The sequence below is a fragment of the Acinonyx jubatus genome, chromosome B4 (genome assembly GCF_027475565.1).
Source record: "Acinonyx jubatus isolate Ajub_Pintada_27869175 chromosome B4, VMU_Ajub_asm_v1.0, whole genome shotgun sequence".
Taxonomy (NCBI): Eukaryota; Metazoa; Chordata; class Mammalia; order Carnivora; family Felidae; genus Acinonyx; species Acinonyx jubatus.
The window spans coordinates 13,666,043-13,681,099 of record NC_069387.1 but is presented as its reverse complement, the minus strand read 5'-3'; positions in this window follow the sequence as shown (position 1 = coordinate 13,681,099).

The following is a 15,057-nucleotide window of genomic DNA, read 5'->3' as shown; positions in this document are numbered from 1 at the left end:
GAGGCTCAGGACCGCGTCCTATCGCGTCAGTGCGCAGGCGCAATGTCTGTCTCGCGAGACGTCACGGTTGCGTGGTAACCCGCCGCTCACCGTCTCCAAGGCTAGGTCTGGGGGCTCTTCTACGGTAGTCGCGGGAGGGCTGGTTTTTCACTCGTCGCCCACGCCCTTCTAATCCAGTTTCTACCTTTCAGCGCTTGGCGGTGTTGGCTCTATCTCTCTTCCCGCTTTTCTGTATTTGGCTTGCCTAAGGAGACGCAAAACCCTAGTCCTTGTCCCAGTGCCCCCATCTCCGTCGTATCCCCAGTACCAGGAAAATCAAGATAAACGGGGGATGAGGGGTGGTTTGCGATTTAAAAAAAAAAGTGCTTACAGGCAACAATGTAGGCGATCATGAGCCCCCTGAAAGGAGAGAGTGAAGAAGACTTTGCGTTCTGCGACAGCGGCTCAGAAAAGTCCTCCAAATGTCCGCCGTAGCAACTCCGACCAGTGGAAACTAACGGTTGTGAATGGAGTCGCTAAGAAGGCACGGACAGCCGCAAAACAGCTGAAGGACGTTTGCAAGGTCAGGCCTCTGAACCTGTTGATTTAGCTGTGGCGAGAACTTAGAAGAAAGTAGGTTGCTTCTGACTTAAAGAGCCTGCTCCCTCCTCACCCCATTCCTTTCTCTTTTCCAGCCCAATTTAGCGCCCCTCCCCCACTTTACTTTTCCTCTCTCCGTCTTTCTCAAAAAGTTTCCATCCTCAATCTCTTCACTGCTCGTTTTGTTTTCCATTTTTTGGATCTATTTCCTGTATTTTCAGTTTTTGTCACCTACATAGCGCCCAACTGGCGATAAAGTAAACAAAACAAAAAACTGTGTTCCCTTGGGTCAAAAATTATTGCAGGTTACACAGGGTTAAAGTACCGTTTGATTTTTTTTTTTAATCACAATTGAAAAGATTAAGAAGAATGAAGTTACAATGAGTTTGAGTGTAACAACAGGCTTTTGTTTCACAAAATGAATCTTATTGGTTCGTGATGAACTGCCAACATTCAGTTTTAAAGTAGTCTTAGATCTCTAGCTTTTAAGCTGTAACAGAAATGCAGACGCACATACCTAATTGAAATGCTAAGAGTGATGGGAAGGAAATGTGAATAAATTTTTGTCCCCCTAAGGTTCCAGACTGTGTAGTTAGATTTGTAGCATCTTCTCAGTTTGCATTCCCTCTGTGAGTATTACCTACCATTTACACCCCATGGCTCTGGGGCCAGGCTGCCTGGATTGAAATCCTAACTCCATCCCTGGCCAAGTATCTGACTCCTAAAGCAAGCTAATTAACCCTCTCCATGAAGTGATAAAAATAGTACCTGTTGTGCTTATTAGAAGAGATCATCTCTGTAAGATGATTAGCACAGTGGCACAGAAAAAGTGCTGGATAAGTGTAACTGTGATAAATCTAGGAACAATCTGAATTAAGAGTTAATAAAAATTAACAGTAGCCTCTATGATTTTAGTGCATGTGTTTTATTTTGAGACTGCCAATATAATTGCCACAAGAATTTTGCTAAAATGAATAACCACACTTCAAAGAAGTTGGATCACACAAACATTGCAAGAAAAAAACCAAACACTTGTCCCATGACCCAATTACTTCAAAACACATTTCCTTTCAGTGTTCCCTTCTGATTTGTTTCACATTTGTGCATGTATTTAAATTGTGAAATGATACAGATTAAATTTTGTATTCTGATTTTCTTTCCATATAACTTTTTTCAATGTTTCTCACATAGTCTTCAAATTAGCACTTTAACTCACGTGGTGTATATGTATATATATATGTACATATGTATATAGAACCTTTTCTTAAATTTTATTTTTGAGAGAGAGAGAGAGAGAGAGAGAGAGAGATACAGAGTGTGAGTGGGGGAGGGGCAGACAGGGAGGGAGACACAGAATCCAGAGCAGGCTCCAGGCTCTGAGCTGTCAGCATAGAGCCGGTCAAGGAGCTTGAACCCATAAACTGTGAGATCATGACCTGAGCTGAAGTCAGATGCTTAAGGGACTGAGCCATCCAGGCGCCCCTGTATATATAACCTTGTAATGACAGCCATTCAGTTATTTTGCCCTGTAAAGCCTCAATTTGGTCTTTGAATAATGAAGTTTACTTTTTACATTAATTCCAGAATTGGACTATTGGTAGATTTATATGCTTGTCGTGACGTAAGAATGGTTTAAGGGCCTTGGTGATAAGTCATGTCATTAGGTATCTGTAGATGCAACCTAAACGTGAGACATTTCAAGCCGTTAAGCGATCTCTAAGCAACAGCATGGTGACGTGCCACACATCCATAGATAAGGCCAGTAAGGAGAAAAAGAATCTAATTGGATGTAGGCCATTTATTATACTTCTGAGACAGCAAAAGCAAGATCAGCATGTTTATCAGTTCCCTGCCTCCCTAGGCCCATGGGACATCCCTAGTCCCAGAGATCACTAACCATAGGTGTCATGAGTGATGGGGTCACTGCATTGACAAGCCAGCTTTAAACTTCAGCTGAGCAGTTTCATAGACTTACACAGAAACCTGCAGCTATATATACCCTAAGGTGGCGAGCAGAGAGGGCAGGGGGCAAGGTGAAAAGCATTAGTCTCCACTAAAACTAGGGATATGGAAGAGAAACACCTTTTTTAAAAATTTTTTTAATGTTTATTTTTGAGAGAGAGAGTTGGGGAGGGGCAGAGAGAAAGGGAGACAGAGTCCGAAGCAGGCTCCAGGCTCTGAGCTGTCAGCACAGACCCTGATGCAGGGCTCAAACTCACGATCCATGAGATCATGACCTGAACTGAAGTCATACATTTAACCAGCGGAGCCACCCAGGCACCCCGAAGAGAAACACCTTTGTGGGAGTCTTCCACAAGATAGGGACCCTCGCTGCAGAAGGGTTCTCAGGCATTCTGCCCCTGCAGTCAAGCCTTGCCTACATGGCTAGATGGAGACATGCAAGGTTGTCAGGGGGCCTTGGAGGAGAGCTGTCCTATTCAAAAAGAGATATTTGAAAGATCTTAAATGGTCAAAGAGCTGTCTGGGGATGTTCTTTTTTTTTTTTTTTTAATAGATTCTATTTATTAGAGTTTTGTTTTGTTTATTTTTTGAGGTTTTCTTTCTTTTTTTTTTTAAAGTAACCTCTGCACCCAATGTGGAGCTCAAACTCACAACCCCAAGATCTAGAGTCACACGCTCCACTGACTGAGCCAGCCAGGTACCCTTGTTTTGTTTTCTTTTTAAGGGCAGAGGCCTAATGTGATAGGAATCTAGGCTTTAGATTTTCTATAGGTCCTAAAGAGCCAGCACCAGTAATTTTGGAAATAAAGTGTCTGTATGATACAAAATAAGCTACAGGTAACTATTCACAATGTACCATAGATATACATAAACGTAAACCTATAATTTTAGACTTTTTTAAAGTAGACATTTATATTGGGGTGCCTGGGTGGCTCAGTGGTTAAGCGTCTGGCTTCGGCTCAGGTCATGATCTCATGGTTCGTGAGTTCGAGCCCCACGTCGGGCTCTGTGCTGACAGCTGGGAGCCTGGAGCCGGCTTCAGATTCTGTGTCTCCCTCTCTCTCTGTGTCTCAGCTGGGCTGGGTGCTAACAGGCCTCACAGAGAGGTGCCGGTTCAACCAAGACCTGGAGGAAGTGGAGGACTGAGCCGGGGAAGAGTGGGGGAAGGGTAAGGCCCTGAGGCAGGAGTGTGCTTGACCTGTTAGAACGGGGAAAGAGACCCAAGCAGCAGGGGGAGCCCTCGGAAGGAAGGTGAGAATGACAGGAGAGGAGAGAAGTGGCTCTAGGCTTGTAGCCCACACTAAAGATAATTCTTACCCTGAAGGCTTCCTGGAGGAGGAGGTGCGAGTCTTGAAAGAGGGCCTGGCCAGTTAAGAAGATGGGAAAGAGCATCTAGTGGGGTGGTAGCTAGCCATGGGCCTAGATAGCTGGGGGTGGGATGTGCATGTGAGGAAGGAGAGCAGTGAAAGATGAGGTTGAACAGGTCAATAGGACCTGAATAATCCTGGACCACCACATACACTATGCAGAGGCTATTCTAAAAGGAGAGTTAGCAGGCGCCTGAGTGGCTCAGTTGGGTGAGCATCTGACTTTGGCTCAGGTCATAATCTTGCGCCTCTGTCCCCCTCTCTCTCTGCCCCTCCCCTGCTTACGTGCTCTCTCTCAAAAAATAAAAAACATTTTAAAATATAATAAAAATAAATAAAAGAGTTACCATTTTGCTTCAGACAATAGATCTCAGCCCTGCTGTGTCACTCCTGGTGCTTGCACCCCACAGCCTTTAACATAATCTCTGGTGGCAGGAATCAGGCATTAGGTTTGTGTCTGTGGTTTGTCTTCCAGATTAAATGCTCAGCCACAATTAAGATAAATACTACGCAAAGTGACCTAAAGAGTCATTGCAATCCCTATCAAAATCCCAATGGGCGTTTTTGTTGAATTTAAAAAAATCCTAGGGGCGCCTGAGTGGCTCAGTCTGTTAAGCATCTGACTTCAGCTCAGGTCACGATCTCATGGCTCATCAGTTCGAGTCCTGCGTTGGGCTCTGTGCTTACAGCTCAGAGCCTGGAGCCTGCTTTGGATTCTGTGTCTCCCTCTCTCTCTGCCCCTCCCCTGCTCATGCTCTCTCTCTCTCTCAAAAATAAATAAATATTAAAAAAAAAATTTTTTAAATCCTAAAATTCATATCAGATCTCACAGAACCCCTGAACAGGCAAAGCAATCTTGGGAAATGAAGAATAAAATTGGAGGGCTCACACTTTCAGATATTAACAACGAACTACAAAACTACAGTAATCAAAACAGTGTGGTGTTGGTGTAAAGACAGACTTATACATCAATGGAACAGAGAGCCCAGAAATAAACTCTCACAAAAATGGTCAATTAACTTGTGACAAGGAGGCCAAGACCCTTTAATGGGGAAAGAGCTGTTTTTTCAACAAACGGTGCTGGGAAAACTGGGTATCCACATGCATATGAATGAAGTTGGACCCTTACTTATACCTCATGAAAAATGAAACTCAAAGTGGATCAAAGATCCAAACTTATGAGCCAAAACCATAAAACTCATAAAACATAGGGGAAAATCTTTGTGACACTGCATTTGGTAGTGATATCTTGTATCTGACAACAAAAGCACAGGCAACAAAAGAAAAAAATAGATAAATTGGTTCTTCATCAGAATTAATGTTGTGCATTGAAAGACACCATCAAGAGAGTGAAAAGCCACAGGGGAAGATATTTTTGCAAATTATATCTGATAAGGGACTAATATTCAGAATATATAAAGAACAACAACTCAATCACAAAAAGCAAAAACAAACAAACAAAAACCATGGGGCCCCTGGCTTGCTCAGTTGGTAGAGCATGCAACTCTTGATCTTGGGGTTGTTAGTCTCCCAAAAAGCCAACTCAAAAATGGGCAAAGGACTTGAAAAAGATATTTCTCCAAGGAAGATATACTAATGTCCGATAAGCACATAAAAAGATGCTCAACATCCTTAATCATTAGGGTAATGCAAATCAAAACCATGATGAGATACCACTTCACATCCATGAGGGTGGCTATTATTAAAGCAACAGAGGGGCGCTTGGTTGGCTCTGTCGGTTAGGCATCCAACTTTGGCTCATGTCATGATCTCATGGTTCATGGGTTCAAGTCCCATTTTGGGCTCTGTGCAGACAGCTCACAGCCTGGACCCTCCTTTGGATTCTGTGTCTCCGTCTCTCTCTGCCCCTGCCCGGCTTGCACTCTTTCTCTCAAGAAATAAAATAAAATAAACATTAAAAAAAAAAGCAGAAAATAACCAGTGTTGGTGAGGGATACTGTGAAATCTGAACCCTACTACATCACCAGTTGGAATGTAAAATGATGCAGCTGCTGTGGAATACAGTTTGTCAATTCCTCTAAAAGTTAAAACGTAGAATGATGATATAACCCAGCAATTCCACTCCTACGATATACCCAAAAGAATTGAAAGCAGGGACTGAACAGATACTAGCATGACAATGGCCATAGTTGCTTTATCCACAAGAGCCAAAAGGTAGAAACAATTTAGATGTCCATCAACGAATGAGTGAATGTCCTATTTACATACAATGGAATATTATTCAGCCATAAAAAGGAATAAAATACTGACACCTGCTACAACATGGATGAACTTGAAAAACATTATGCTAAGTGAAATAAGCCAGTTGCAGAAGGACAAACATTGTGCAATTATGCTGTATAAAGTCCCCAGACTAGGCAAATTCATAGATTAAAAGGTAGAAGAGAGGTTACCAAGGCTGGGGGGAAGGGGAGGAGAAGGTGTTTAATGGGCACAGAGTTTCTATTTAGGAGGATGAAAAAATATTGGAAATACTGGCGATGGTTAACACAGCATTATGAATGTACTTAATACCACTCTAAATACTATTTTTTCACTCATTTTTCTTTACTATTCCTTTTTTTATCTCATTTTCATTTTCTTCTTTACTTTTTTCTCATTTCTTCCTTTTAATTTTTTTCTGTTTTCCTTTTTTTAGTTTGTTAGTGTTCAGTTTTGTTTATTTCTATGCTCATCTAGCATTGTGTTTTGATTCCATTACAAAGATCAGCTGATCAGGTGGACTCTGGAATTTTCTTTTGAGGTGACATGGGCCAAGCTTCTCACCAACTTCTCCCAATTTTAAGTTGGCCTTGGGATACCTTGACTCCAAAGTCAACAGTAAGTCCAACATGCCCCCGGGCCTCTCTGCTGTCTCTGCTGATGAGGATCCATATGGCCAGCCACCAGCTCTCAAGACCATCATCAAGGGTTAACTTGGCCAAGCTGAAGTTGGCTCGACGCATCCTGCCTTAGGAAAGAGGTGGTCATTAAAATCATTGACAAGACTTAGCAGAACTCCTCCAAACTCAAGAGACTATCCTGTGAATAAGAATCAGGAAGGCCGTGAACCATCCCAAAACAATTATTTGAAGTGATCCAGACTCTGCCTTGTCCTGGAATACTCTACTGAAAGAGAGGAACTTGAGTTCCTACTGGCTCACGGCAGTCTGCAAGAAAAGAAGGCCACAGGCAAATTCCATCAGATGATGTCTGTGGGGTATGGTCACCAGGAGTGTGTTGTCCGTAGATTTAAAGGCATGTTCTTGGATGCTGACATGGTAAGTTTGAAGATTTTGGCTTCGGTCACAATTCACCTTTGGCAACAAGCTGGGTGCCTCCTTTGGCAGCCCCCTCTCCGTGCTGCCCCGGAACCCCTCCAGGGTCAGATAAGATGGAACCGTGGTGGGTGTGTGGAATCTGAGGGTGTTCTGTAGACACTGGTCAGCGGACCCCTGCCTCCAAGGAGTACTCAGTGGAATATACCATATCCCCTTTTACATATGCAGGAAATGTGAAAAACTGCTCAAGAAATCTCTCATTGTCAGCCTCAGCAAGAGAGCACTTTAGAGCCCAAGATCTATGGATGAATACAGGTCATGGAGACGAACAAAAAACCCTTATGTGGAGCCACTCCCTGACTACAAGGAAGCCTGGTTGAGTTGATCGTGCCCGGGAGTCACACAGGGAAGAGATCAAGACTCGTTGATGGGCCGTAAGCACAAGGAAGCAATGACCTCCTGTTTGCTCCTGAGTTACGAGGGAGCCGAGCTGGAGGGCCATGTCGTGGCCCAGAAACCCCAGGCTTCGGCTGAGCCAACCAACAGCAGCATGCTTTTCTCGTCTCACCAGGTACAGCGTGGAGTCTGCAACACGGAGCAAGGTAGCCGTGAGCTGGCTGTTCTCACCTCTGATTCCTGCTCTAAGAGCGCTCAGCGGAGCAACACAGAACATGGGCCACCTGACAATGGTCAGGTGTCAGGGTAGAAGTTCCACCAGTCCCCCACCCTGCCTGGAGAGGAAGAGACCACCCTCACCTTCAGAAGCAGTGGCCCCTCCACCAGCACAAATCAACTTCTGAATTCCCTGCTTTGGGAGGAGGCTGGCCTCGGCCAGGCCTCCATGCAGAAGGGCAGAGACAGCCTCACCCTGCCAGAGTCTGGGGCTTCCACAGCCTGTGCTCCCCTCCACACTCCACCTCTGCACCCCAGTCTCCCAACAAGGCCACACCCGCAGGGACCCAAGTGCCACGGCCCAGTCAGGCCTCAGGGCTGTGCCCCCCAGACCTCTCAGGTGCCCCAGCCCAGCACAGACTCCCAATTGTGTCCCTTTGGCCACTTCTTCCATCCACACATCAGAAGCAGTGGCAAAGCCACAGAGGGAACCAATTTCCTCCCGGGTGTGGCCGAAGGAAACCCGATCTACCTTGGCAACTTCCCACAGATGAGCCATTCCGGCGGCAGGGGGCGGCAGGGGACCACTGAGAACGTCTTCAGCCGGTTCAGGTTCAAGTTTATACTGAGACACATCTGTGTTTCAGGTTTGCCAGAAGGAACCTGAAAGCAAACACTGATAGGAGACACTCAGACCTCACAGACTGAGAGCAGAAACAGTGATAAAGAACTGTGGGGAGGCCAAGCCGTGCTCGTTACACTTGACATGGGGTAGAAAGAACGCGAATTTCATGCAGCCCAGTGAGAAGGTGCAGGAGACCGGCCAGGGGCTGCACACAAAGAGTGGCCAGTAGGAGCCGAGGAAGAAATTTGCCCCGCTGTGTGTGCAGCGTACTCCGGCCAAGGGGATTTTGCACGGTGGATAGAAGGGTCCACGCGCTCACAGCTATCTCTCAGTGGAGTTCCATTTAAGTGGACAGCAGCACCTCTGCTGCATTCAAAAGCATCGCTGCCAAAACCACGGCAGCTTAACCTTTAAAAGGCTGCCGGGAGCCTCCAGGGAGACAAGGGGAGGGGCGGGCACCGGCACCCCCAGCTGGGCAAGACCGCGGAGGCCCTGTGGCCTTCTTTGTGCCGGAGCCGCCAAAGCTCTGCAGCGCTTGGCCCGCGGTTCTCGTGTGCTCATGGGGGAGGCCAGTTGGTGTTTCCACAGAGCAGTTTGGCAGGGCGTCAGAACCCTTAATGGGTTCTTCTGGGAAAAATCTCCCCGGTGACTTTCACCGAGGGCCTCACTAGCATTAGCGCGAAGTCTGCTGCCAAAAATAGTTTGGAGTTTATCATAAGAAAACGGCTGCCCCTGATATATGCACGCTTAATGCCGCTTGTGTTTTCGGATGCTCGTTCTGGCTGCGAGTTGGGGGATGGGTGGGGTAAGCATTAGACTCCCTTGTGCTTGGACAGTGGCTTTAACCTCAGGGACTGGAAATGAAGGAGGCAGCAAGCAGAAAATCAGCCTGAGTGTCATTGGCTGCTGTGCGACCTTCTCTCATTTGTAATTTTCTTCATTCTACACGATTTATTCCAGAGCGCAGACAGGAGGATGCTTTCCCAGCTCGTTTTATGTGCCGGCATAATGCTGATACAGGAAAAAAACAAAACAAAACAAGACAGTATGAGGAAGGGAAGTTACAAAATAAAGATGGATGAAAAATCCCTCAAAATATAACTCACAGTCCAGTCATGTATTTAAAAAAAGAGAAACATTTCATCAAGTTCAAGTCAAAATTAATAAGGAATGCAAGGTTGGTTTAACAATCGAAAATCAATTCATGTAAGCTCTCTTGAAAAGATTAAAAGGGAAACATATGATCATCCCAATCCCAACAGAGACATTAAAAAACGCTTTTGATGAAATTCTACATCCATTTATGAAAACAAGTTTTGCCAAACTACAAATAGGAAGAAACCTCCTTAACCTACTAAAACATGTATATCCATCAAAATAAGCCAGCTGCAGTGAACATATCACATTTGATGGTGAAACACTGAACACGTTACCTTTAAGGAACCATATACTATTCCTAGCCATTATTATACTCAGGTCCTGGCTAGTGCAGAAAGGCAAGGAAAAGAAAGATTTGAGGAATGCAAAGGACTAAGTAAAACTATCATCATTCATAGACTATTGTTTGATAAATAGAAAACCCCAAATCGTTTACTGAAAAGTAATTAAAACTTAAGAGATCTATCAAGGCTGCTGGATAAAGAGTCAATAGACAACAATCAACTCCCTTTCTCTGTACCAGTTACAAAAGGATGAACAATGCAAATATTTTAAAGACTTCATCTATAACATAATAAAAAAATTACAAAGATACTTAGAAATAAATCCCCTTAAGGGGCTCCTGGGTGTCTCAGTCAGTTAGGCATCGGACTCTTGATCTCAGCACAGGTGTTGATCTCAGGATGGTGTGTTCAAGCCCCAAGTTGGGCTCTGTGCTGGGCATGAAGCCTACTTAAAAAAAAAAAAAATACACATAAGATGTGTAGACCTTTAATGGAGAAAATTGGAAAACTCTCTGAAAACATTAAAGAAAACTAATTGAAAAAGATATGAATCATGAATAGTGAAACTCTGTCACAAAAATATCTGCTTCTCCTCCCCCACCCAACTGATGTAGCTTTTCAATGCAATTCTAAGAAAAATTCAAGAATTTTCTTTTGTGGAACATGACTCATGGATGTTAGAGTTTAGAGGAAAGAGCAAAGTGCCAGAACAACGCTTTGTGAAGATGAACAAAATAGGTAGGATTTAATGATTAAGACAGTGTGACATGAGTGGAGGGATAAACAAAGGGAGAGTCCAAAAAAACGATTATATAATTGCATCTTGTGTTTTCTTTTTTTATTTTATTTAAAAAAATTTTTAAATGTTTTTATTTATTTTTGAGAGAGAGAGAGACAGAGTGTGAGCGGGGGAGACACAGAATTGGAAGCAGGCTCCAGGCTCTGAGCTGTCAGCACAGAGCCCAATGCCGGACTCGAACTCACAAACCATGAGATCATGACCTGAGTCAAATTTGGATGCTTAACCAACTGAGCCACCCAGGTGCGCCACACCTGGTGTTTTCTTAAACACACTCTAATCAGCCTTTGTCCCCCACCACTGCACTGAAACTTCTCTCTCCAGGTTGTCAGTGATCTTGACAATGACCAAGATCCAATCGATAACTCTCAGTCCTCCTCTCCCCTGACATGCTTTCTCACTTGATGTGCTTTCTGGACACCACATTCTCTTGGTTTTTCTCTTACTCAATGACCACTTCTTCTCTGTCTCCTACGCTCATTCTTCCTCTCCTTTCCAAGCTCTTAATGTTGCGATTTCCCATGGCTTAGTCTTCAATCCTCTTTCTTCATTTATATACACTCAGTTTCTAGAGTCACCCAGTCTGAGGGTTCTAAATACTATCTCTCTGTTCATGAGTACCACATTAATGTACCCCGCCCAAACTAGACTTGCTATCCAACTGCCTATTTGACATCTCACTTGGATGTCTGATATCTCAAAACTCACATGTCCAGAACTAAACTTCTGATCTTTGCTCCCCGCCAAACCTACTCCACCAGTGGGCCTCCCAGTGACTCAGGCCAACACTCTTGGAATTATCCCGACTCCTCTCTTTCCTTCACATCCCATGTAGAATCTTTGAGGGACTACTATTGACTTTACCTTCAAAATATATCCAGAATCTGAGATACTTCTCACTACTACCACCTGAGTTTGAGACACCCCGTAAGTTCTTCCCTGGATTATAATTATGGTAAAGATTCTGCTTCCAACCTTGTTTCCCTGCAATCTGTTTTCAACACAGCAACAAGAGTGATCCCTTTAAAAAGTAGTGGTATCTTGGCAGATCGCACCCAAAAGTCTTCAATGGTTCTGTTTCACTCCCATTTAACCCCAAATGCCTTTGTGCAAGGTCTTGTCCGGTTTCCATCTTCTATTCCCTGGCCTCTTCTGCTCCTCTGCTCTGGCCACACTGGCTCCTTGGTGTTCTTCACACCTGCCAGGGAAGCTCACTCTTGAGGGTCTCTGTATTGGATGCAGCTCTTAGGGGGTCTTCCTGATCAGCTCTTTCACCTCCTTCAAGCTTTTACTCAAATGCCATCTTCTCAAAGAGACCTGCCCTGTGTCCCCTACTTACCATTGCAGGTTACCTCTTCCACCCCACATACCCACGACTGCCCATCTCAGCAATCAGAAAGAATGAAACCTTGCCATTTGCAACAAGGCGGATGCTGAGTGAAGTAAGGCAGTCAGAGGAAGAGAAGTATCATATGATTTCACTCATATGTGGAATTTGAGAAACAAATCAGATGAACATAGGAGAAGGGAAGGAAAAATAAGATAAACACAGAGAGGGAGGCAAAGCATAACGGACTCTTAAATACAGAGAACAAACTGAGGGTTGCTGGAGGGGTTTGGGGTGGTGGGTTGGGCTACATGGGGGATGGGCATCAAGGAGGGCATTTGTTGGGATGAGCACTGGGTGTTATATGTAAGTGATAAATCACTAAATTCTACTCCTGACATCATTATTACATTATATGTTAATTAACTTGGATTCAAATTAAAAAAAAAAAAGACTTACCATCTCTTTTGCTCTTTTTAAAAATTGCACTTATCAGGGCATCTGGGTGGCTGAGTTGGTTGAACGTTCGACTCTTTATTTCAGCTCAGGTCATGATCTCCTCGTTCCTGAGATAGAGCCCCATGTCGGGCTCTGTGCTGAGAGCACTGAGCCTGCTTGGGATTTTGTCTCTCCCTCTCATGCTCTCGCTCTCTCACTCTCAAAAATAAATACATAAACTTAAAAAAAATTTTTTTAATTGCACTTATAATCTAAAATCTTTTAATAGACTATAGAATTCACTTATTATATATGGTATTGTCTGCAATGCCCTACCAGAATGTAATGCGAGGATGGGGATTCTTGTTTGTTCTGTTGACTAATGTCTTTCAAGAACCTAAAACAGTGCCTTGCTCACAGTGGGCACTCAGTAACTATTTGAATGAATGAATGAGGAAGATAGGATATAATGGAATCAAGGGAGTCACAAAGGTAAGGATAATGTTCTATTTATTTTAAAAAAATCTTTAATGTCCACTTATTTATTTTGAGAGAGAGAGAGGGCATGAGCGGGGAGGGGCAGAGAGAGAGAGAGGGAGAGAGAGAGAATCCCACACAGGCTCTGCACTGCCAGCGAAGAGCCTGGAGTAGGGCTCTAACTCATGAGCTGTGAGATCATGCCTGAGCCGAAGTCAATTTAACCAACTGAGCCACCCAGGCACCCTGGTAATGTTCTATTTCTTAAACTGGTGGTAGTTTCATAAATGTGCCCTTTATTTTAAAAATTTTACATATATATGAGTGTATGTATGTATATTGATCTGTAATCAATATTTAACAATATAGTAAAAAAAAAAAAAAAGAACTTGATTGTCCAAATTGATTCACTTCCTAAGGGCTCCAGAAAGCTGGGTTTTCACTGTACCTAGTATATTATTATCACTGGACAGAGACATCAATATATCCATTGTCTTTTCTTTCTTTTTGTTCCTTGGAACAAGGCACCGTGGCTCTAGCCTCTGGTCAGAGGAGGGCAACTCAAGAGAACATGCTTTGAAAAGAGTTCTTAACATTAGATAATAAAACAGCACAGTGTACCTTCCCTTTCCCCTTTTCCTGATTTTTTAAAAATGTTTTTGAGAGAGAGACAGAGACAGAGATAGAGCACAAGTGGAGGAGGGGCAGAGGGAGAAGGAGACACAGAATCCCAAGCAGACTCAGCCTGGGAGCTGTCAGCACAGAGCCCCACGCAGGGCTCGAACCCATGAACCTCAAGATCATGACCCAGAGGAGTCAGAGGCCCTTCTTTTCCTGATTTCTTATAATGACTATAATGCCCAAATGTCTCAGCTACAGGTTCACACGGATACTGGCCCTCACCCCAGTATTTCCCTACTGGAACACTTGAGGGCTTCCCCAGCTGAGAAAGCACTCACTGTCCTGAAGCTGCCTTTCTTTTGCCTTTGTACCCCACAGTACACCTGGAAATTTAAAAACTAAAAACCAAAAAAAGCCTGGCCATTGCGTTTTGTTAACATTAGCTTTTTGTCTTTTACTTGGAAATTCATTGATTACACCATGAAAAAATTTTCAAGGAGAAAACTTAAAAACCAAGGGATTTACACGAAAAAGAAAAGCAAATATTTTTTTTAATGTAGTTTTATGCAAAAACAAGCTAAAATGAAAAAAAAAACCAAGCTAAAATGTTTTAGGCCCTATCTTTCCCATCTCTTGCATGGTTATATGTTGTATTGTTAGACGTTTCAAGTCAGTAACTTTCTAAATCCTGAATTTGTCAGTTCTTCCGGGCACCTGGCTCCATGAAAGTTTTTTTTTTTTAATACTGTGTTTTTTTTTTTTTTAATGTTTATTTGAGACAGAGAGAGACAGAACATGAACGGGGGAGGGGCAGAGAGAGAGAGGGAGACACAGAATCAGAAGCAGGCTCCAGGCTCTGAGCCATCAACCCAGAGCCCTACGCGGGGCTCGAACTCACGGACCGGGAGATAGTGACCTGAGCTGAAGTCGGACGTTTAACCGACTGAGCCACCCAGGCGCCCAATACTGTTTATTTTTCAGAGAGATAGAGTGCGAGCAGGGAAGTGGCAGAGAGAGGGAGACACAGAATCCAAAGCAGGCTCCAGGCTCCAAGCTCCAGCACAGAGCCGGATCCAGGGCTTGAACACACGAACACTGAGATCATGACCTGATCTGAAGTCAGACACCCAACCAGCTGAGTCATCCACGAAAGTTTCTTTTAAATGAAGAGTTGGAGGTAGTGGTGGGCGGGGGAGGTGGGGCACCTGGGGCTCGGTGGGTTAAGCCTCTGACTCTTAATTTCAGCTCAGGTCATTATCTCACGGTTTGTGGGACAGAGCGCCTCCCGCCCCGCTTGCAGCGTGGAGTCAGGTTGGGATTCTTTCTCTCCCCCTCTGTCCCTTCCCCACTTGTGCTCTGTCTCAAAAATAAACATTTAAAAATATATAAAAACATAAATGAAGAATGGAAAATTAACTCCTCATATCACCAGAAAATGCTGTTCCAGTTCTTTGAACAATTAATCCAATGTGAATCACAACCTCATTCTGTGTATCTGTAGACCTGCGGTGACATTGGATTTGTTCC